Below are 26,020 nucleotides of genomic sequence, written 5' to 3'. Positions count from 1 at the left end.
TTAAGATATGAATTTGTGTATATAAAGAAAACACATCCTCACTTCAAAGTTGGCAAAACTTTGCATTTGTATTGAAGTATTCATAAATTGTGCAAATATTTTAATAAAATGGCTATTTAATAAACATCTATTTTAATAAAACATGTATTCTTCAAAACAGGTACAAACATCATTTCAGGATTCATCACTTTAAAAGGAATGAAATAGATTCCAGTGCTACAGTAACTGAAAAAAAAAGACAACCCAGAGGTAAGCCAAAGAGCAACTTAATCTGTTGTTCCATCTATAGTTTACTTCTGGACTCCCCTTCTGGATGCTGTGCCTTTCTTGGCTTTTGGTGAGGTCATCTTCCACCGTCTGGTAGCTACTGCATCAGCAATCCAAACAACAACAACAACAAAAAAGACAAGACTTTCTAGAAAAATAACAGAAACATATCAGAAGAAAATATGTATAGTCTTAAAGAGGACAGATCTACTCAAATCATGCATTTAGTTTTGACTGGGAGGCAGGCGGACACATGATAGGGACTCAGAAGAATTTACCACAGCTTCTGGGCACAACATTTTTTCCTGAAAAACATGTACAATTCAGCTTCTCAAATGGTAGAATTACATACCTTGGAGCCAACTTAATAGCTCAGGTCCACTAAAGGATGAAGAATCAGATCCTCTTCAAAACCTAAACCCCTCCTTCGTCCCCACGCACCAACTTTTAGTTCCATGATCCCTCCCAGTATTAAGCCATTTTTGGTGCTCTTTAGCCCTTCCGCTAAGCTGATCCAGCTCCACAATCTGGCAAAGAACTTTTCTTTGGTCTAATAGTTTAGTGAGCTGCAGCATCTTAGAGCATTCTGAATGAAGCTTATACAAGGGGAGGTGGAAGGCACACAGGTAGAAAAAAGGAAGATTTTTGTTTGGCACTGTTGAGCTGTTAAATCAGCTCAGCTATCTGTGCAACTTCACCTACAAATTTCAAGCTATTATTTGGCAATATTTTATTAGCAAGTGTAGCAAACAGTGCCATCTAAGTAAGATTCCTAACAAACTTGGCGGGCAGGTTGTTCAAAAAGACCATACTCAAATGCAGCAATAAAAAACTCCCTGCACTTTGATTCTTTCCTGCCCACTAATAGGGAAAAGGGGAAAAAACCCCAACAAAACACCACAGCTCATTTCTGTAAATCACATTCAACTGTAGTCACTTTGAGAAAAAAATATTACTTACCAATAAAATTGCTACCATTTTCACAAATGCAGTAACAGTAATATGTTTTTCATCTCTTAGCCACAGTATTATTTGGTTTGCTTTTTTTTTTTTATCCTGACTTCACCCTTGAAGTCAGTATGCCTAACTATTTAAGTTCTTGCTTGCAAAACTATATGTAACTCTACAGTTCCTGTTAACCTTTTAATCTGGATTACTGACAAAGGAAAAAAGATAAAATTGAGTTTCATGGAAGTCTGTAAGAAAGAAGCTGTTTGCGTAAGACAACAGCCTTTGAGCAGTATGAGTCACTGATTGTCCAAGCTCAATGAGTATGTCTGGGGGAAAGTAAGAGGTAGAGAACAATACAAACCAAACCCAAACAGTTCTGAGTCTACCCAAAGCCAAAACCACACCAAGAAAAGCAGCAAACTACTGCAGACAGTTTTGCTTTCCTGTTTGCTTAATTTTACACACCTTAATTTGCTCTGAAAATGTTGATTTGAAATTAAAAATACCAAAATTTGCTTTGAAGAATTCTAGTCTTGAAAATAAAATGGAGAATGAAAAAATATTCTTGTTCCTTTTTTGTCCAAAAGCACTTGCTGCATTCAACACATAACTATAAAAAAATTGCAAGACAATACATCTTTGATTAATAAATCACTTTAAAAAAAACAGCACAATGGACAGTTCTGGTGATAGTCTCTCATTAAGCAGAGCAGCTTTACCAATGAAAAATATGTTCTGGCAAAACAGACCGCTGCCTCCCCCCCAGCTGCTATGTAAAAATCAAATCCATTCTGGTACCCTTACATAGCTAAAAGATATACAAGCAGGTATCATAAACGGATGTAGTAAATTAACTATGTAAATCTTTCCTTCTCTCAGCTAAATTCTGGTTTATGTTCAAGAATTATTTTATAATTTTCAGAGTCACAAAATACAGAAGTATTTCAGCTACTATAACTGTGAATTCTAGCAATAGATGGTTCTCCTGAGTTTTCAAATGGAGTATTCAGTGGTATGTAGGTCAAGCTGTCCTACCAACTGCATGAGCTGTAAGTTTTCCTCTCTCCACCTCTCCCGAGATTTTTTTTTTTCCTGGCATCTTTGTATTGCAACAGAAAGCAGAGAACGACCCAAGTTTTCTCTTCAAGAAAATACAATAACCTGATCTTTTCCCCTTTCATTAATCCTCACTGGTTATGACTGAGGTAACCGTGATTTTTCTTCTCATCCAATCATAAGACTGTGTGATCAAACACGGCAAAGACAGGTCAAGTTCATGGTTCTATTATCACAAAGATGGTCAATATGAAAATGATGAACTTCAGTAGGAAGGTGTCAGTTTATAGAGAAAAAAAGAAATGCGTTACCAGATTTTCACATTTGTATTTCAAGAATGTAGTATTTCATGGTTGTCACAGACAATACAGGCAACTGCAGCTCACCCATTCCTCATTCAGCAAGAGCTTACCCATTTCTAGTGCCTATGCTGGAACATCAAAAAGGAGAAGACAGCTGCCCTGTCTCTGATTTGTCCTTTATGTTTATTGCATTAATGAATTGTTTTCAAGGCTTTTCTAAACAAACCACGATCATGGAGAATCTCCAAGTGAATCATAACAAAAAAGGGAAAAAATCCTTGTCATGGTTCTTCTATTCATAATTTCAAACTTCAGCAGCAGAAAGACTCTCTTAAACTAAATTAATTATGTTCAAGTCAGAATGACTGCTCTGAACCCAGGTTTATCTTCAAACTTTTCAGCTATTTCAGAACTAAAGGTCTTTTGTACCAAAAAGCTTGTCTGCGTTTTCAAAATTGATTAGTTTGATAGCATATACTGCCCCCTCCCCACAAACTTTTTGTGTGGGAGAAATGCCAACTCTATTCCTGAAAACAGGAGAAGTCCTGTGTGGGCAGCACCGAATGAGGACACAAAGCTATTACAAGGAAAGGAGAGAGTTTTTATAAAGCAGCTTAAACTGAATTAGGTTGAAACAGCAATTTAAATGCAGAAGAACTATATAGGCAAAACCAAACCAGATGGTGTCACTGCACAGCTTGTTTTGAGACTGGAACAAAGTTCAGCAGAGGCATAGAGTCTCACAGGCTCTAGAGGAATTATTAGACGAGTTGACTGTGATATGTGTGTAAACAATATTATAAAGCAACTTTAGAAAAGAAGCCCAGTATAGTTTTGGGCTCTATCCTTCAAGAAAGTTCTGAGCAAAATAGAGGTAGGGGAAATACCAGGAGTGGTGGTCATGGTTTCTAGCTTTAGGAATAAATAAATAAATTGAATTTAACCAGTTTATCTGAAGAAAGGAAAAAATTAGAGAGAGATGTGATGTGCAAATGTGTACCACATGTGCAAAAGGTTGCTGCATAAAATTAGAGCAATTTTCATGTCCACAGTGGATAGGACAACTAATAAGCTTAAGGGAAATTTGTATTAGGTACTGAAGATATCAAAACAAGATACTCAGCCTTATGGAATCCTTTTTAGTAGTAAGGACAGTAAAGTATTGCAAGTGGTGTTGACTGGGGCTGTTTTAAAACCTTAATCATAGAGGTTTTAACAGAAAATATTGGCACCCATGTAGAGAGATAAGCCTGTCCTTAGGCTGGTGTATAGAGCAGGTGACCTCTTGTCGTCCCTTCTCCTCCTGTTTTCCAAATCTGCATACACTGTTTTAGAAACACACATAAGTGTTATAAGTAAGAGAAATAAAACTGTACTTGAATCAAAAAATGAGAGTTTTTATGAAATGACAGAAGTTCCTTTGGTAAAAATAAGCAGACACTGGAGTCCCAAGTTTCCCACTCAACTGCCTGTTTTGATGGAAATGAAGACAGTGAGAGATTCTGAGCAAGAAAACACAGCTAATGAGCAGATTAAATCAGGTATGATTTAGGTGATAATGGTGACTTCTAGGTTACATCATAGGCTAGCATATTTGAAAACATACATTTTTAGTCATACAGATTTTTAGACTCTAGGCAAACATCAGTAAGTGAAAAATCTCTAGTAGCAGGCGTGCTGGAGGTTAGCAGCTGCATCACTTGCATGTGCTGAATTTACACCTGACAGAGGCTGAGTACATGCCAGTCTCTGTAAAATGGCTGAAGAGTTCCAGGAATTCTAGTTAATGCAAGCTCTTAAACTAGGCTTGTAGTAATCATCATTAAAAAACACACCTAATACCTTTCACCCTCAAAAGAAGCATATGCATCCAAGTACATTGATCACACACCACCAGGTTTCCTTTCTTTAAAAAAAATAACCTAATGTGTGTTTACACATGTGTATAATCTCATGCATACACACTGCTGTATGTTTATCTCTTTAAGAAGTAAAGGTCAACAGACTGGGAGTGTTGGACCAGGCGCTGAAGAATTCTCAAGTGGTTTCTGGAAGATATGTTCTCTAGACTCCACATAGATGGAGACAGATCATCATTTCTGTATAGATACCCAGTGTGCTACAGCAGGACACCTATGACAGAACCGACGTTTCTTTAATGCTGGTAACTTCATGCCACATACACTGAACTGCCACAGTTAAGCTGAGAAGCGATGAAGTAGGAATGAGAGGATCACTATGACCTACCACAACTCTCCCTAGTCAACTAGATATGATCTTACATATGTCACTAGATCAGATAAATTAATCCAAGAATATGTTTTGTTAATAGTCTAAGTAACTAATTGTGGACTTGTAACCTCCAGAGGAGACAAATTTAGGACACTGTTCTTCAAAATTCCTCCACCGACCACAGTGTCACTTTTTACTTGCAAAATGTGTTTCAGTCATATTTCAGCTGTCTCTGATGGTACCAAATAACCAAGTCATGTTGCTGGATGGCTCCATAAGAGACTCTTTTCCTTCAACAGCGCCTTAAAAGGATTGTACAATCATCAAACTGAAAAGGGAAAACAAGAGAATAGAACCCATACAATTGCTATTTACATATGGAAGGAGTAAGGAAATGAATAGCATTGGAAGCTGAAAGACTACACTCAGCGTCCAGCTGCAAACATCAAATGGGAACAGAAGCCAGGCTGTGCAGCATTTGAGGAGAGTTAAGCATCACACTAGTCTACCATTCCCAAATCAGTTTGGGCAGTTCAAATACGGTACCAAGGAAGAGCTACTTTTCTTTTGAGATAAAATAAGGAAGAGTATGTAGTCCTCTGACAAACCCTTTCCCAACTTGGCCAGGGAACACTGCACAGCTGATAAACCTTGTAGTATAACACTTCTTAACCAAGAAGTCTTCAGTACTTTGAAGGCTGTTGAAGGAACTGCAAGGGCAACAAACAGTAGTTTTGCTTATTTGGCATTTTCTCAGCAGTTCTCTTCCTCTACAAAAAAACAGAAGTATGATTCAGAAAAAAGAACAGAGAGACCAGAAGAATGCAAATATGGATGGGAACTCCAGGAAATATGATTGCGGGGTGGGGATGAGAGAGGGGAAAGTAAGTTTGAAGAGTTATGGGATGGGATTTGGCTTTCGGTGCTCTGTTCCTTCAAGCCCTCTGTTTCCTGCAACAAATGAAGCTGACATGTTTCAGTATTATCATATGGAAAAACATCAGGACACAAGAACATATTGTTTGATGACTTTATGCCTGTGTATTTCCTAAAGATAACATCAAATCTATGAGTGCTGTTTTAAAAATTTTAATATAGAATTGTTCCAGATAAAACTGATGTACTTCCATTTGTAAAAATTGCTTTACTGAAGACATTCCAAAACACAATTGTATGTACACATATAAATCGGCAGTCACACACAGCATGCGTTTAGAATATCCCTCTTCACCTCCACAAAGCAATCTGAAGGAGGAACAAAAGTTTAATTCAAATATATTACTTGCAATCTTGAAAAAGTTTAGTACCCTGTAAAAATCTGAGTCACTGCAGTACAATTTTTCTTTCTTTACTGTAGAAAAATTTCACTTGCAAATTTTATATCCGAGTTTGAATTGCAACACTTGTTCAGCATACTGCAATACATCTTCAGGTTACATAAAAACAACTAAAAAGCAGACATCACTTTTATGCTTAAATGATTTAGTTCTACATGTAAAGTCATTATACAAAACCTTAATCCATGAAAAATTTTCCTCAGAAGGTTTTTGGTTTTGTTTCTTTTGTTTTAACACTTTTTTATTAGCAGCAAACACAAGACAATCCTGTGAAGTGTAACAAGGAACTTAAATGTATTTACATTTTAAATGTGTTTAAATGCTACAAGCATTCTGAAGACATTGTATAGAAAGAAACTTAAAATACAAAGGAAGACTAAGTAGAAAACTGTTCTAAGCAGAGACAGGAGTAAACAGGAACACTCTCATACTTTACATCTTGGACATTAATGTTGCCTCTTTATTATAAGTGGCACACGTTCAAGGTGCTTTTCAGTGAATGTGTCACTTGCAAATTGTCATGGAAAACCATTATGCAGGAAGAACCACAAAGATCCATTTGTTTTGTACCTAATTTACTTTAACCTTCCTACCCACAATACTTCAGGATCTTTATACTTTAAAAGCACCTTCTACCACCCCTCTTCTACTTTAAATAGCTTTTGAAGATCCTCAAACAATTTTGGGGCGCACCATAAAAAGACAGATCACTTCATATCACGTTTGAATATACTTAATGAAAAATACAGAAGCAAGTTTGTCGATATTTCTGAGAACTAAGCACAGTATTTCTCTGCTTTAAAACCTAAATCTTGCTGTTAATTTCTAGACACAACATAGCAGCACATGCTTTTAATTTTAACTTCTAAAACCAGATCAGGTAACTCTCATACTAGAACATTTAACTTGCAACATTCCTGAGGCAGGGAAGGGAAAGCTAAGAATGGCACAGAAAGGGACAGATCTTTAGGTGACTAGTCAAAGAAACAGATACACTGTTGTAAAACTACTATCCACTTACTCCTGGAGTGTGTTACTGATAATAGTATCAACTCCTTCACAAGAAGGAAAAGATGAATAACAGACAGTTAGAACTACTGTACAGCTACAGGTTTTGTTGGAAATGTCTGTATTAGGGTATAAAATTAAGAGGTAAAAAAAATATCTACCTATAATGTGAACATTGGTGTGGAGTAGAAAGACAAGTAACAAGTGGCGCCATAAACAAGCTCAAAAAACCTGTATGATTTGCCTTCTCCTAAAGCTTGATGATAAGGCCAATAATTCTTTAAATATAAAAATGAGCCTAAGTGCAGATTTAATCCAACATTAAGGAATAAATCTTGCTTGAATAAAGAAGCCATGCAATGTAAATAAACAAAGCTAAGTGCCTATTAATTGAGTAATACTAATAAACCTCCATTTTGGAAAGCCGCCTAACCATTTTTACATTGGAGCTTTTTACATAGTTTTTATTTATACTGCAAGAGTATAAATAAAACCCAGTTAAAGCCTTACCATGCTAGATGCTATTCAGCAATGCAGACATGCACAATTCCTACCCTGAGAAGCACTGACTATTAAAAAGAAGTCCTTTAAAGAAATACGGTACTTTCATTGTCATGATTACTTTAGTATTTCTCTATACTGCAAAATTGTTTTAAAAAAATTCACAACAGAAAATAAAAAAGGCTGGTGTTAAAAAAATCCTATTCTAAAAAAATCCTGTATTTCTATAACCCAATCTCCATCAACCCCAAGACTGAAAAAAAAAAAGACTAGGCTTTGAACCTAGCATTATTTACAAATTCCCATTAAACTCTTCCAGCATTTATGCCATTTTCACCAAAGCTCGCTATACTAGCTACCTATTCCATACAAACAGATTAAAAATAAGCATATGAATCTTATTAATATTATGCGGTACAACCCTGCAGAAGTGTTGCTGGGTATGTACAGCATATATCAAAATATGGTATTCTGCTTTAATAGTATCATCACTTATAAGCCTGTATTATTTTTACTATTATACATGAAGGCAGCTGATACAGAAAATAGAGCTGTGACAGCATGAAAAAACCTTCATTTAAATAAGAATAATTTCTTCTGATAGCATTTTTCCTGGTGGACAAACAGTGACTAATATAATACTTCAACATCATCCATATTACCTTAAAAAGATACCTCTTAAAATTCCACCTTTCAGGAAAGAATACGGGTTCCAGTTATCACAGGGGGAAAAAAAGAGGAAACTGATAACATGCTAATTTAAACAAAAAACAGTATCAGAATTCCACAAAATTTTGTGCATCTTATTTTGGAAGTACAACAGAGCTTGTTTCTTGAGAGCTTTCTAAAATTCTGTGTCTAGAGTCTAACACTCTTGCTTGACAGCTCCAGAAACACTGATGGCCAACAGGACTGAAGAAGATGGCCTTCAGGGAACTCATCTGAAGCGGCCACCCTTAGGCGGAGAGCAACCAGGGGAGCAGAAGGAAAAAGCAAGAATTCCCAGATGCCTGTCCATTTTTTTCTCAGTGCCATTCTTCCTTGCTCCTCCACCAAGCCTGGGGGCTCCCCAGCCTCAGCAGTAGCAGGTTTCATGGCTGGCAGAGTCCCTGGAGCCACTGAGTACCCTGGTGTACTCCAAGTGCTGCACAGCTGAGTAGGGTCTGTTTGGGACAATTGACCTTTTGACTGGATCAGACAAACTGCATGGTCAGATGCAGTTCGTACTGAGCAGCTGAGCAGCAAGAGGCTGCGTGGCCAGCTCTTCTCGCCAGCGCTGGTAAGTCCAATAACTAAATAACTACACTTCAAGTTCTACAATTAATAGGTATCCAGAACTTATCCATTTCACCGGACAGTAAATTTCAGGCTGTTTTTTTAGTCACAGAACTAATTACATAACAGAGGAACAAGCCGATGGTAACATAAACTAGCCAGATTTGGAAATGGAGTTTTAAATATTTCTATAATAGTCATTTTCAAATTATCAAAAGCATCAGAATCGTAAGATTATGAATCAGTTGCACTTCCCTTCAACAAAGATTTATGAATCATGTAATAAGTGGTAAAGTATTTAATTCCAAATCTGGAGAGAACCAAATGAGTAAGTGCATGTATCACTTTTCACCTGAAATAATTTGATATACTTCCCCCACCTTGGTATTCATTAAATTGGGTAGTATAAAAAGGTGAAATTAGAACCATTTCACCTGTAATTCTATTGAACTGGCAAGAGGAGATTTAAATTTAAGGTTATGTCCCCCACTCACTTTAAGCACTGAATGCTGAAAATAGATATATAACCTCCCAAATACTTTGGCTTAAGTCTGAAAAAAAATTAGCATTTACAAAAAGCTGATACCACCACTTGGATTGCAATTCCTCAAGTTCTTTTTCATCTCTATCCATGACAATTTCAATCTACCATCCCAGGAAAAGAGAAGTCTAATATATAATATATAATATATAATATATAATATATAATATATAATATAATATATAATATATAATATATAATGTATAATATATAATATATAATATATAATACATAACATATAATCTATAATCTATAATATATAATGTATAATATATAATATATAATGTATAATGTATAATATATAATATAGAATGCATAATGTATAATATATAATACATAATATATGATATGTAATATAAAATATAAAATACAAAATATAAAATGAAAGCATATTCTGCTCATGTGTATCAAATCACAACCAGAATATAGTCAGACATATCTAGTATTTTGTTATAAAGTCTTAAATAAAATAAAAAAATGCTAAAACTACGAACATCAGCATCTTCTCAAATAATTCATTTTTCCTTGAAAGAAAGCATAATCTAATTAACACTTTTCCAGCCACTGGCAGACTAGAAAATTCATAATAAATGGAAGTCAACAACACAAAAGGCATTCATGAGCTATGTGAAGTTGTAGCCACTTTAAAAGCTGTATTAGTAAAGCTGTAGTCTCACACAATTACAAACAGACAGTTTAAGAAACAGGGTAAATAGTGTCTTCTATTAGTTCCGACTTGCACAAGTAATGCAGGTACATACAGAACTGATGTTGCTTTCCAGAACTTTTAAACACATACGAGAAAACAGGAAAGGTATTTACACTTAGTATTACCAGTGTACACATAATTACAAGTGTAATTAATTTACACTGATAAACTGTAAATAAACCATCAAGAAACAAAAAAGTTACAAAAGATTTATTATGACTTTAAAACAAATATGGTGAAATCTGATTTATTAGCAAAAGTATCTGCTTACCTCTGAATTTTTTCCTATAGTTCTTCTTGTCTCTTCTTCTAGTTCCTTTTGTCTCCCAAGGTGGTTGTTCAAAATTCCTTCTTGAAGAGCTCTGGCCCTCTTTTCCTGAGAGAGCTGTCTCTGTGTTTCATCACGTTCCTCTTCAACCTGCAGCACTACAATAAAACTACTTGCATCTTGAGAAAAACCAGAGCTAGCAATACATCTTCCCATTCTCTCCCTTGTATACTTGAAAATGTTTTTGATTCCCCACAGTTATGATAATCCACCTATAATAAATAAATTTAATAAATAAATAAATTTAAATTTTCTTATGAAAATTTAAGAAGAAATACAGGATGTTTTGTAGCAATCCAGAAAAAAGTCAGGCTTTGCCTGAAATACAAAATGAAACCTAAATTTTGAAAAAGGAAAAAAGGAATAATAAACTGCAAAGAAAAAAAAAAGAACAGCCCAATTGTGAACCAACTGTATTCTGCTGTCCTCAAAATTTGACAATTGTTATCCAGTGCCTCTTCCATGAACAAAGCACCTTCTTCTCTAGGCATACTGGAACACAATTGAAAAGAAGCAGAAAATAAGACAAAGTGTTTAATTCATTATTTAATATACCTGTTTCAAGAGCTTTCTCAGTGTTCTTAACTCCATTTCTAAATTCCTTGGGTGTAACTCAAGTTTCTGTTTCTCCTCCATCTCTTTACAATATTGATCTTCTTTGCTTTGGAGGTCTTCTCTCATTTTCTCACACAGCACTTCTACTCTGAGCCTCTTTTCTTCTTGTTGTTTCAAAGAACATCTGGGATTTAATAGAGTATTTGAGAAACAAAAGCACTGATATAAAAGTAGATATTCCACATGATGAACTTGCAGAGACAACTCAACCCATAAAAAATGTTAAATATTTTCAGAGTTCATATTTTTACTGTACTTTTCAACTTTTTAAAGAATTCTAACTTCATGCCATTGTCCATGGTATCAGTTGTACAAGATACAGAAAAAAAACGTTGAGTGATTTATCAGTTATTTGTAAGTTTGTATAGGGAAACACACACCAGTGTGCACACTTCTATAATAAAAAAATAAATCATTTTACAGCCATTTTGTTGAAAAAGGAGTTTGTTGTCTCAACAGATCAAAGCATCATAAACTTTTACTATGGTTAATATACATTTTCTTAGTATACTGAGGCTACATATTACGGATTCAGTGACTAGAAGTAATACTGGTGAATCAGCATGCCGCTTACCTATGGCAGACCCAACAATTTTTCAGCAAGCCTTCGGTAAGTCTAAAACAACTGCTGACCACAGACAGAACAAGCAGTTTCTGTTTACTCAAGAACGATGTCAGTGTTCAAAACCAGATTCAGAAATGCATGGGGTTTATGCTTAATACAATTAAAAACAGTTTTAAACCTCAGTGGATGTACCTCTGGGAGAAAGAACAGCAATTTCATTTTGAAGCTGATTTACAAGGAAAGCCTTATGGAAGGTCAGCTTCTTCACCAACTGAAACAATCAGCAATGAGCACTGACATGGTAAAAAACGGTCCATGGTGTGCCCACGGTACCCAAACAAGAAAGCAGCTTTGTGTTTGATCATTATCTTGACTATTTTTTCCGATAAACTCGCAACGGTGAACAAGAAAAAAATAAAAATCAAGTATCAACATAAGGAAAGAACTGCCAATTGAAAGCCTGCTTTAGAAATTCTGCAAAACAAGAATCAACCACCACTAAAATTACTTGAAAGACTGACAAACATTTGTATTTGAATGGCGTATATTGCAAGGAAAAAGCTTTACATATAATTTCTAGTGTAATTTCATAAAAAGTGTAACTTTTGAAAGTATAAATTAACGCTGCTTGGAGAATTCATTTAGAATGAAAATATTACTTCTTTATACTTGATAGATGTTTGAGGATTTTGAACACCTGCTGAAGTCAAACCCAGGCCAAGCTGGGACCGGCCTCGTCTTCTTCGTACCCCCCTCCCCCGCGCTGGGAGGCCCAACTCCCCCAGGCCCAGCTCCCGCAGCCTCCCCTCACAGGGCTGGTGCTCCTGCCCCCGGGCCAGCCCGGCATCTCCCTGCCGACCTCACACGGACTGGGCAAGATCGCTGGGGCCAGGGGGCCAAAAACCAGCCGTGCTGGCCGCACCTCGGGAAAAACAAATGTAGGAAAGGGCGAAACCACCACACGGGCAGAGAAGGTGAAAAGCATGTGAAAACCAGCCCCGCAAACGAACACCCAGGTCAGCGAAGGAGGAGGGAGAGGTGCTGCTCCAGGTGCCAGAGCAGAGATTCCCCTGCAGCCCCTGAGAAAACCATGCTGGAGCAGATACCCACAGCGCAGTGCTGCGGAAGACCCTGTGCCAGAGCCGGCGGATCTTTCCCGAAGGACCTGCGACCCATGGAGGGCCCAGGCTGGAGATTTTCCCCGAAGGACTGCAGCCTGGGGGAGGACTCACAGTGGAGCAGGGAAAAGGGACGAGGAAGGAGCAGCAGAGAGAAACTGCTACGTCCCGACTGCAGACCGCAGCCTCCCCGTGCTGCCTGGGGAGGTGGCAGGGAAGGAGCGCAGCAGAGCTTGAGCAGGGGGGGTGCTGACATGTCCTTCTCAGGTCTTGGGTCTTTGTTTCTCACTATCCAAATGTATTTTAATCACTGGAGTCTGTTTTGCCAGTGACGGTCACTGGGAAGTGACAGCCCTGCCTTCACACTGACCCACAAGCTTTTTCACCCTGTTTTGTCAAGGAGGGGCAGTGGCAGCACCAGGAGGGAGTTTGGCCTTCGGCCAAGGTTAACACTTGCCTAATGAAATTTTAGCATAGTTTAAGAGCCCTAGTAAGTGATGCTTATGTTTATATAATGCTTTGTGTATAAATGCAAGCATCGTATGACAGTTGATTTTTGTTATTTATTTATTTATTTATTATTTTTAAGCAAAGCCATTATTTTGCTATACTCTTTGTCATTAGCTGTTGAGGGGTGTGCTGGTTGTGGCTGGGATAGTGTTAATCTTCTTCACAGTCTCTGGTACGGGGCCATGTTTTGCATTTGTGCCGCAAACAGGGTTGGTAGCACAGGGATGTGTTCATTATGGCCAAGCAGTGCTCACACAGAGCCAAGGCCTTTCCTGCTTCTCACCCCACCCCACCAGCCAGCAGGCTGGGGGTACGCAAGGAGCCGGGCTGGGACACAGCTGGGACAGCTGACCCCAGCTGACCCAAGGGATGTGCCATACCACGCGGCATCATGCTCAGCATATAAAGCTGGGGGAGGACGAAGGAAGGGATGGACATCCAGAGTGATGGCACTTTGTCTTCCCAAGTATTTGTTGTGTGTGACGGAGCCCTGCTGTCCTGGAGATGGCTGAACACCTGCCTGCCCATGGGACGTGCTGGATTAACTCCTTGCTTTGCTTTGCTTGCGTGCGTGGCTTTTGCTTTTGCTATTAAACTGTCTTTGCTGACCCATGGGTTTTCTCACTTTTCCCTTTCCGATGCTCTCCCCACCCCACTGGGGTGGAACAAGTGAGTGGCTGTGTGGTGCTTAGGTGTTTAGGTGTGGCTGGGGTTAAACCACAACAAGGGGATATAAAGAAGAAAAAGCTCTTGCCGACTTTTGATGACCACATTAGAAGGAACTGAACTGTACTTTGCAAGAAACTGCTTCTCCAGCTCTGACTACACAGAGAACCAATGATAAAGTAAGGCACGTTGGCTGGTAATACAGGCGACATCTCAGGCTAGGTGACAGTTTCACAGCTTTTGAGGGGCATCTCTAATCAGAAAGAAATATTATATCAAAATATGAAATTAAAATACTTAGGAATGCATACAAAGAAATCATGTTTTAAGGGGAACTTGTAACAGCTGAAGACAGAGACTTGAAAACATACCCATATGAACCACACTAAGCTTTTCCAACAGCAGCACAGCCTCCTTGCAGGTTGAAGCTTGTAACCGGACATCCTCTGGAGTTGGGTCAGATGAGTGAGTTAAACCAGGGTCATCAGTTACTTCCATTTGTCTGCTGACCTACAAAAAATACAGTACTTTCTGTAGTTCCACTGTCTAGTATTACAGACCATTACAAATGCATGAATGATTCATTCTCTCCTTCACAGCCCACAGATTTGTCTCAAATACAATAAAGCTGCATACCAGCAGCAATTTGTACATCTGGTTGATCACTACATAAACACTGCTCCCATCTAAGTGATTAAAAGCTGATAGAAACAGTTTATCAAGAAACTAGTTTTACAGTACCTCGTTCTTTTCACTCCTGGTTGTTGCTGCAGGTCTAGAAAACAGAAAGGTATTTCAGTACTGGAATGCTTACATTGCATTATGAAAAATACCTCAAGTTGCTTTGGAAACTTCATTTCAGAAGTGAATTAAACTAAAATCTAGTATAGTAACTTTGCTAGATATAGTTCAAGACTGAAACAATTATTGTGTACTATTATGTATACTGGAAGGCTAATTTTCCCACAAGATATTAAGCAAATAGTTGAAATAACTGTTCTCCCAACTTCACACAAAGTGACAGAAATCTTACAGCTACAGACATGTAGCTATACGGTTACGTGCATTCCCTGTTTAATACCAGGGGTTTAGCTCTCTTTGTCACCGAAATCTCGGAATGAAGAACTTATCGACACCAATGTGATGTAGATAAGCAGACACTTCTTTATTAACGGCCGGGTGCGTGAGCGAGTCCTCTCGCGATCAACGCACGCCAGGTCCCAAAAACAGATTCCATATATAGAACTTATTCATACATATTCATTAATTATTCATGCATAATCATAACATTTCCCAAAAATCATTAACATATTCTCCTCCCATATCCGATTCTGCGCAATAAAGCTTAGAAAGGTCCAGAAATGGGTCTGGGGTACGATTTGGGTAGGTGGTATATGAGTCGGTGGTCGCGATCTCCCCCTGCCGGAATTACCTTTTACTAAAGTTCACGGTTTCTTGGCAGGTAACTACAAGCTGTTCCAGTCGACTCTCCCCAGTTTCCATTAATCCTACATTCTGACATCTCAATATACTTTCTTTATACAGAAGTCTAGTTAGATACAAAGAAACCTTTCAAACCCTAAATTATTACTTAAGCTTCAACAATGATTCCAACCCATTCTTCTGGCCTTAGTACAAAATGTATAAAGGGTCTCACAACTACTTTTACTAAATAATCATAACTTTCTTCAACATATTTTTTATCTTCCTATATTTCTATTCTATAAAATAACTCTATAAAATCAGATAATCAAACCAATAAAATCAATTGGTCTCAACTCTTTAACAAATCGACAACACATCCCCCCTTTGAAAGTGCTGAAAATCATTATTTCAATAATTTCACACTATTTACATGTCATTTGTTTCAACATATTTTGGGGTGGATCATATCTTGGTGAAATAGTTGGTACTTCTCTTATAATCATACGATTCACTGCAATTCTATTGGTAAGCTTTCTTCAGACATGCATATACTAGCATGCTCATCAAAAGACAACTAGTAACAGAAACAAAGTTTTAATTATAGATTGTATCCAAGAGCTCAAATTCCATCCCTGTTTGCTAAAAATTTTTCCAAGCCAATCTTCTGACATATCCTTTTGAATTGCTTCAGTTTCTTTTTCAATTTTTCCTAATAGGTCTAGATCATGTTCCACATCCTGAGTGACATTTGGAATGTGGATACAACAGTGGTCCAGTTTATCCTTGAAATATCCACACACTCCATGTTCTTTAAATAGGAGCATATCTAGTGCCATTCTATTTTGTAGAGTCATTCTAGAGGTTGCCTATAATTATATATTCAATTCCTTAAACCCCTTTTTAGTAACGTTTGCTAATTTTTCCACTTGACCAGCTAACTAATAGAGCCATGCTCTGTTTCTATATAAAGCTGTAAGATTTAAAAGTGATTCCAGTGTCCAGCCAATTTTCACTCCTATAGATGGTTCATTCCAAATATCATCATTTATCTCAGATCTCTTTATTCGTTTCAATTCTAAATTCTCTAGGGATCCTCTAAATGGTAATTTTTCCAAATCGGACACAATGTTGACATGCCTAAGGTAATTTGTTTCACTTTACCATCTAATGGTAGATGAGTTGTCCAGGTTCCATCATTCAATGCCCAAATTAAATGTCCAGGACTTCAAATAGTAGATTTTCTACAACTAAACAAAGTTCCTCTTCTGACTGTAAAAGTACTGGTTAAATTGAGAGTATTCTTAAGACCTCGACAAAAACAACCATATTTCAAAACAGCGGCCAGCGGAGGAATTCTTTGGATTACTAAGTCTGCATTACTGCAGTCATACACTTTTTCACATTTCCACCATGGCACTATTTTATCTTCCTTCTCTCCTAATAAAGTTGACCTATCGTTGACCCAGGGTAATACTGAAAAAACTTTTCCCTCCCTTGTAAAACACCAAGGAGTTTCTGCCATATACTGAAAATGGGAATATAAGGTCATAGACCAAACTGAATCCCAAACTATTTCCTTTTCCTGTAGGGTTCGGTTCTTTTTCTCACATTTTGTCTCAGTTACCCATACACTGGTGTTTGTTGTAGCCATTTTAGGATAATAACACCATCCTTTGTTCCCTACATCTCCCTCTAATCCTGGTTTAGCTACAAATCGTCCTTTACATTCCCACATAGTTGAATATACTGGTGATTCTTCTCCAACTTTAACCTTTTGCAATTCCCAAGTTTCTCTAGGTTCTTGTTTACAATCCACAGTCTCATTTCCATATTCTAATTTAGTCAAGTTCATGGTTAAGATTCCCCATGGAACAGATTCACCTACTGCCCTCGGTATTGGCAAACAAGCAGTGATCTGCGTGATGTTTTGTAAATTGGCAAATTCTTTAATCAATCCTACCATCAGATTTTCCTCAGTCGTTTGTTTGGGAATTTCAATTACTTGTTCTGTCCCTATTTGTCTTTTGTTCCTGTCCACCAAGTCAGCCCATGATCCTGTCAACATATTCAACCAACATAAGATCCACAAAACAATTATGATCTGATACAAAAAATTAGATATGTTTCAAAATTAATTTTTAAGTCTCTGGGTCACGATTAGCAATCTTCCACAAAGTAGATGCTTTCTTCACGGTGCTTTCTTCACTCGAGTATAATATATCCAAGCATCCGATTCTGCAATTTTGATAGCTGTAAAAGTGGTTAGCAGTATCTGGAAAGGTCCTCTCCAGTGCTCCTGCAAAGGTTCAGAGGTCCAAGTTTTCACGTAAACATAGTCTCCTGGTTGGAAATAATGCACTGAATTTTCCAGGGATAAAGGTCTATTCCAAATTACTACACTCCAAATCACAGCCAAAGTTTTCCTTAAAAAAAACCAAATAGTTATATACATCCTGCTTTCCTTTTACATGTATATTTGGATTTGGTTCTGGAGATTCATATGGTTTTCCATATAACAATTCATAAGGACTGACTGAGGTTCCACTCTTTGGCTGTACCCTGATGCATAATAATGCCAATGGAAGTGCCTGAGGCCACTTTAAACTGGTTTCTTGACAAATCTTGCTTATTTGTCGTTTCAAAGTTTGATTCATCCTTTCCACTTTCCCACTAGACTGTGGTCTCCAAGAGGCATGTAAATCCCAATTAATACCTAATGCTTTGCTAACACTTTGAACTACTTCAGCAACGAAGTGTGGACCTCTGTCAGAAGAAATTCTAATAGGAACTCCAAATCTCAGAATTATTTCCTGTAATAACCACTTCACCACTTCTTTTGCTTGTGTAGTGCTACAGGGAAGGGCTTCTGGCCATCCTATAAAAGTATCAACCCCTACCAGAATGTACCGATACCCATTTTGTCTGGGTAATTCTGAAAAATCTACTTGCCAATAATCTCCAGGTTCTACACCAGATTTCAGTCTACCCATTTGAACCTTTTTCTTAATCACTGGATTATTTTTCAAACATACCTCACACTTTGCAGTTATCATTTTAGCTATTCCCAACATTTTAACTGATACCACTTGTTTTCGTAAAGATGTTACTAAAGCTTCTGCCCCCCAATGACATTCTTGGTGTTTTACTTAAATTATCTCTCTCATTAAAAGAGGGGGAATTACTACTTGTCCATTAGGAGTTATCCACCATCCAGCTAAGTTTTTCTTAGCATTTAATAACTGACCTAATTTGTCATCTTCCTCTGAATATTTCGGTTTTTCCCTAGGAAGGGTTACTGTTTTAGAAGGAATTATTGCCATTTGCGATATTTGTCTCTTTGCTACCTTCTTTGCTGTTTTATCAGCTAAATTATTTCCAATTATTATTTTTATATTTCCAATCTGATGTGCTTTACAGTGCATGATTGCTACTTGATCTGGTTTTTGAACTGCTTGCAATAATCGTAAAATTTCTGTTTGATGCTTAATGTTTGATCCTTGAGAGGACAATAACCCTCTCTCTTTCCACAAGGCTCCATGGACATGCACTACCCCAAAGGCATATTTTGAGTCAGTCCAGATATTTACTTTCTTGTCTTTGCTAAGCTCTAAGGCCCGGATTAAAGCAATGAGTTCCGCTTTTTGTGCTGATGTGGTACTCGCCAATGTTCCTGCTTCTACAACTCTGGTGTCTGTTGTTACCGCATATCCGGCGTATCGGACTCCTTGTTCCATAAAGCTGCTTCCGTCAGTATACAATTCCCAGTCTGGTTGCTCCAATGGTACATCTTTCAAATCCTCACGACTGGAATAAACATACTCGACGGTAGCCAAACAATCATGTTCTAGTTGTCCTTCTTCCTGTATAGAACTTAAAAATACTGCAGGTTTTGCCAGGTTAGTCGTTTTTAGAATCACATCATCTTGTTCAGTCAATACCACCTGGTACTTCATCATTCGGCTGGGAGACAGCCAATGTCCCCCCTTCTGTTCTAAAACAGTTATCACCATGTGTGGGACATAGACTGTTATTGTTCTTCCCAAAGTCAATTTCCGAGCTTCTTGTATGAGCATCACTGTTGCGGCTACTGCTCGAAGGCAGTTTGGCCACCCTTTGCTCACTGTGTCCAGTTGTTTAGAGAAGTATCCGACTGGTCGTTTCCAGCTTCCCATCTTCTGGGTTAGTACTCCCAGTGCCAGGTGTTGCCTTTCATGAACAAACAACTGGAAATCTTTGGTTAGATCCAGCAGTCCCAAGGCAGGTGCAGACATTAAGGCGTGTTTTAACTCTACAAAAGCCTTTTGTTGTTGTGGGCCCCATACAAAGGGAGAATTCTTTTGGGCTTCATAGAGTGGTTTAGCTATTAGCCCATAGTTCATAATCCAAAGGCGACACCACCCAGTCATTCCCAGAAATGCTGTGAGTTCATGAATATTTCTCGGCTCAGGTATACCACAAATAGCTTCTGTGTGATCTTTTCCTAATTGCCATTGTCCTTTTGAAATCTCAAAGTCGAGATATATCACAGTCTGGCAGGCTAGTTGGGCTTTCTTCCTGAATACCTTATTGCGACGAGCGAGGGGAAGCAAGCAGCCGACTCAATGTGAGTGATAAAGCAAGCTTCCATTTATTACGGCGCGATTATGTCTTATATACAGTTCCAGTTAATTTTATGCCTACAAATCATCTGCTAATTGGCTAAGCTCTAAAGGATTACATTTTTATACGTTCTCCTATTTGTGGTTACAGCGGGCGGTTACAGCGGGTTCGGGTTACACCTTGTTCTTCATGCTTACTCCCTTAAAGTTGTTTTTCTGTTTTTGTACAAGGTCAGCACAATCTTCTCTCTCTTCTCTCTTTCGCAATCCTGGTAACTTTCCACTGCAGCTGAGCTTCTTAGTGTTTTTTTCTCTCTGCGGCCTAGTTTGGTTCACTCAGACCTAAGCCAGACTTATGTCAAAAAGTCGTATCACACAGTCCTTCCATAGTACCGTGGCCGTTCTCTTTCATCCATTCTGCAACAATTCCCCCTTTTTCTTTTTGGACAAGGAAAACTGGTCCAGTTACACGTTCAAACAATTTTCGAATACAGGAGAGAGCACAACTTAAACATATAAATCCGATGACAACAATTATCACTATAAGTAATACACTTTGTAAAAGTCCCTTTAACCAGCCTCCTATTCCAAACCAATTTGCTAAACTTTCTAGGCCAAAGAATCCAACATCTTGTTGAATCTTTTGAGAATGTTCCATCAACTGTTTAATTTCTTTGTGTATGGAGCTGGAATTGTCTTCAAGGTCCATACAACACATGCCTTCAAAATCTTCACAGCCATGTCCATGTGCTAATAATAGAAAGTCAATGGCCATGCGATTTTGTAAAACGGCATGTTGAACAGTGGTTAGGCTATCAGCTAGGTCTGATAGTACCCGGCTGGTGAGGTTGGCTTGTTTAACTATCCAACAAGACAGTGTTTCTAAGTTTTTATGGGCTCGAGCAGCAGCAGCACCTGGGATAAAAAACGAAGTAAAAAATACTTCCCATTTATTCCAAAGTTGTATACTATCGTCACAGGTGTTTTGAAGAGTTTGTATAAGATCTCTTTTCCATCTTGTTGGATTTGACTTGTTAGGATGATGATGTGGTAAAGCTAAACTTAAGCGACCAATGGTACATGGACCCCCTACAGGCATTGAGGGTATTCCATTCCATGCTCTATTACCACAAATAAAAAATAGACCAGGGGGTAACTTTCTAGGATATAATAGTCCAGGGGCAGGATTTGACAGGTTTCGACTGGTATGGTTACACCAACCACTCCAAATAGACTGATTTCCAATTGGGTATACAAGAGTGCTAACAGTTGCATTACAAGGTGTGGCAGAACTTTCACCAGCACAAGGATACTTAGAAGAATTTAGATATACACAATAAGAGGCTTTCAATGAGTCAACTAGTTCAATTTCTTGAGGATTAGGACCAATAGAAAGTTTGTCATCCCAATTATCAAATTTATCAAAAAACTCACTCATATTTGAACCTCGAGCTAATTGGGTAATCTTTGTCTGGCTAAGAGACTGGTTAAGGGTGATCCAATCTGAGTCATTTAATGGCACACCTACTAAACAAGTTAAAAAGGGTACACTAGGAGTTGACACGCTTGCACAAAATGTGGTTGTGTTGACAGCTCTGCTTAAGGTTACCCATACATTTTCCCGCACATCAAACAGTGATTTAGATACTAAAGCTACACCTATAACAATAAGATTAATTAACACAACAACTGTTAACATCATGATTAGAATATAGATAAATTTACACTAAAAGATTAATCACAACTGTCACTGGTTGTTGGAACATTGGTCACCGCTGCTTTGGTCCACTTTGCTGGGATCCACTGTGGTCCTGTGGAAGTAAGTACACACATATAACCTCTTCCAGCATATTTCACTTCTGCTGGTCCTTTCCACAAACCAGTTGAAGGATCCCTATACATAACAAACATTGGAACATCATCTTTACATAGCTTAGAATACCCATGTAACCATGTAGGCGGTTCCTGTTGATCTGTAAAGATACATAGATGATTTAACACAAAAAGAACTTTAGCAAGTCTTTCTTGTACATCTGTAATTTTTTCAAACTTTTGTAAATATTGTTTTAATGTCTGATGCGTTCTTTCAATGATTGCTTGCCCTGTGGGAGAATGAGGAATACCTGTACTATGTCGCACTCCCCACGCTTGACAAAAACGTCTCATTTTTTCACTGACATAAGCAGAGCCATTATCAGTTTTTATTGATTGAGGCACCCCCATAACAGCAAAACAACTTGTTAAATGCCGAGTTACATGAAGTGCACGTTCTCCTGTTTGTGCTGTGGCCCATACAAACTTACTATATGTATCAACAGTAACGTGAACATATTTTAATCTACCAAATTCGGGAACATGAGTGACATCCATTTGCCACAACTCTCTGGCTTTAAGTCCTCTGGGGTTCACACCGATACCTAAACCCGGTCCATGATGACTGCACGTAGGACAAGCTCGTACAATTCCCCTAGCTTCCTCCATTGTAATGTTAAACTGTCGATGCAGACCCCGCGCGTTCTGGTGAAATGTGTTGTGTGATTCTCGTGCCTTAACAAACTCATTTATAGGAGCCGCTACAGACACGAGCTGGTCAGCGCGCGCATTCCCTTCCCCCAAACCTTCAGACCATTTGTGACTTCTAATGTGTATAATGCAGTAGGGTTGCGTGCGCTGTTGTATTGCTGACAACAGCTGCCTAAGAAGTTCAAACAGTCGTTGATTTTGTAGTTCTTTAAGACGAGCATCTTCAATTCGGCTTACAATTCCAGCAACGTACATTGAGTCCGTTACAATGTTTAATCTTGTATGCATCCATTGGGTACAGACCCATACAACAGCAGCTAGCTCTAAGGTTTGTAACGAATCTCCTGTTTTTGCAGGGAGAATTTGATGGTGCCATTGATTGTTTTCGTACCATGTTGCTGCCGCTTTTCTTGAGCATTTTCCTACATCTGTATAAACTGTAATAGCATCTGTTAAAGGTTTCTCACTCCGTTTTGGACACTTTAACCAATCATAATTACTAATCCATTTTAATATTGGTGTTTTCAAAGGCTCGACTTTAATCTCTAGAGCTTCACTTAATAAGCTTAACTGTAAAACCGATGAATTCTGCAACCACCACTCTAAGTCTTCTCTGCGTATTGGTAGATACACAGCATTTGGCTCCATTCCGGTGATTTGTAAAATTTGCATTCTTCCCTTTTGAATGATTTCCGCCAGATTTTGTGTTTTTTCTTGGATGGTGGTTTTTGGTTGCATTTTGGTAAATATCCATTCTAACACTCTTACAGTCTCCCCCTTTTCCTTTTTGCACTGTGTAAGTGCACCGATAAAATGTGAGGGACCATTTAAGACAGTGAGGTCTACAGGAAAGGTAGGGTCAATGCGATCTACTGCTCGTTCTACAATCCGGTTACTGAGCTGTTGGATCATAACGTGTTGCTCTTCAGAAACATTAATAGGGCGAGATGGGTCTGTACCCCTTAACAATGGGCGTAACACGTCTAATTCGTCATTGGTGATGCCTGCTACAGGACGTAACCATTGGAGATCACCTAATAACTTCTGAGCATCATTGAGAGTATGTAAATTTTGACGAATAGTTAACTTCTGTGGACTTACTTGTGAATGAGTAATATTCCAGCCAAGATATTTCCATGTGGGTGAACGCTGAACTTTCTCAGCTGCTATGACTAACTTCTGTTGTTCTAACTGTTGTCGTAAAAAGAGTTCCTGTTGCGCAGTAAAGGGCTGTTCTTGCGCAAATAAAATATCATCCATATAATGGTAAATAATAACATGGGGCCATGCTTTTCGAATAGGTTGGAGAGCGGCATCAACAAATAACTGACACAAGGTAGGGCTATTTTTCATGCCTTGTGGTAACACAGTCCATTCAAATCGCTGGTCAGGACCTTCTCTGTTCACTGATGGTAATGTAAATGCAAATCATTGAGTGTCATTGGGGTGTAAATGAATTGTAAAAAAGCAGTCTTTCAGGTCGATTATTAACAAATGCCATTCGGCGGGCAACATGGCAGGATTGGGAAGGCCTGGTTGTAAGGCTCCCATCGCTTGCATCTGTCGATTCACTGCTCTTAAGTCATGTAAAAGTCGATATTTTCCTGATTTTTTCTGAATGACAAATATAGGCGTATTCCAAGGACTGGTCGACGGCTTAAGATGACCTTGTGTTAATTGATCTTGAACTAGTAAATGTGCCTGTCACAGACTTTCCTTTTTCAACGGCCACTGTCCGATCCAAACAGGCTCTTCTGTTAGCCATTGTAAAGGAATCGGGAAAGTCCAATTGACAGTGACCGTTCCTAAAAAGGCGAATTTGTAGTAAGGATTACTCTCATTTGATTCAATACATCTCTTCCGATGAGGGCGTTTACTCCATTTGGTAAAGGCATGACGGTGACATGCAGAAGCGCTGTTTTCCCGTCTAAGATGACTTGTATTCTTTGCTGACTGCGTTGGACAGGAGCCATCCCTCCTACTCCTTCAACTCCTCCAGGAGCATGTTGCAATGGCCAGCAAGAAGACCACTGAGCACGTGCGACGATGGTAATATCCGCACCAGTGTCCAAAAGTGCAGTCATACGTCTTTTGTCAGTTCCATGTACAAGAATAATGTGGGTGAGTGGCCGTTGGTTCATAGGCATGGTTAGCAGTGCCAAGCCTCCTGTGGAACCAAGACCACTGGTTCCACGATCATGGTCAAACATCGTCGACATGTGGTGAGTCAGCTGTTGAAGCGGTATCAATTGAGCTATGCGACTACCTTTAGGAATATAGATAGGTGGAAAATTTGTTTGTACAATTATAAAAATTTCTCCTTTATAGTCACTGTCGATAAGTCCCGGTAAAATAAAGAGTCCTTTGAGGCCACTCGAAGAACGACCCAGTAACAAAGCTCCATGAGGTTGGTCATTTATCATGACAGGTCCTTGGACTCCTGTAGCAACTTTTTGTGGACGAGTATCAAGTAAGGTAATGTCTATTGCCGTTGCCAAATCCAGTCCGAGGCTCCCTCGGGTTGCAGGTTGTAAGTTGGTGGCTGGTCGAGGGCGGGAGATGTCGGTTTTGGGTGGGGAAGCTGAGTGGAGACAGTTGTCGGCATGTAAGTTGCTGGAGCTGCTATTGGGGTCAGCGCGCCGCGACTCTTGGCGCTCCGCTTCCCGTTTCCCGAACGCTGACAAGCTGCAGTATTATGATTATTCATTTGACAATTCTGGCACCATACTTGACGCTCTCGACACTGTCGGCGCATATGACCTGAACGTCCACAACGGTAACATACACAGTCCGTTTGCCGGCGTGATTTATTTTGGCGCTCATCTGGAGGTTTCAGTGGAGCGAGCGCTGCAAATGCTTGTTGTTGAGCTTTGACTAAATTGTCCCCTACTTCTTTAAGCGTTTCAACTAACACAGCTTGAGGCCCTACGGGAACCCTGCTCATTCTTTCTAACATGGTTTCAATAGAAGCATCTAGAGGAAGAGTAACTAAAATGCCTTTTGTGTAAGAGTTACAATTTTCTAACACACATTGTCTTAACAAAGATCCCTTCATAAAATCAGATACATCAGCTCGATTAATAGCATCCGTAACTTTATCTACAAAAGATGCAAAGGACTCGTCCCTTCCTTGCTTAACTGACATATAAGAGGGTGTAGCTGGTGTAGTTTTAACCTTTTGTAAAGCTTCTCTTGCTAGCCTCATAGATTCTAATAAAACATCTGGGCCGGTCTGCATTTGCATTTCTATAGAAGCAAAAGGTCCAGTTCCCATCAATTGTTCTACAGTTAAACCTGCTAAACGATCATTTGGCGCGCGCGGCGTATGCACAGACAATTCACAAAGCCTTTGCCAATGAGCTTGCCATAACAGTTGTTGCGATTGTTTTAAAATGAGTCTCATTATATTTTTAATGTCTTCAGGACAAAGCAACCCGCTACCCCAAATATAATTTAACATCTGTCTGGCAGGTTCACCATGCAAACCGGAATC

Source organism: Falco punctatus (assembly GCF_963210335.1).
Source record: "Falco punctatus genome assembly, contig: scaffold_78, whole genome shotgun sequence".
In the NCBI taxonomy this organism is placed as follows: domain Eukaryota; kingdom Metazoa; phylum Chordata; class Aves; order Falconiformes; family Falconidae; genus Falco; species Falco punctatus.
This window is presented reverse-complemented; position numbering follows the sequence as displayed.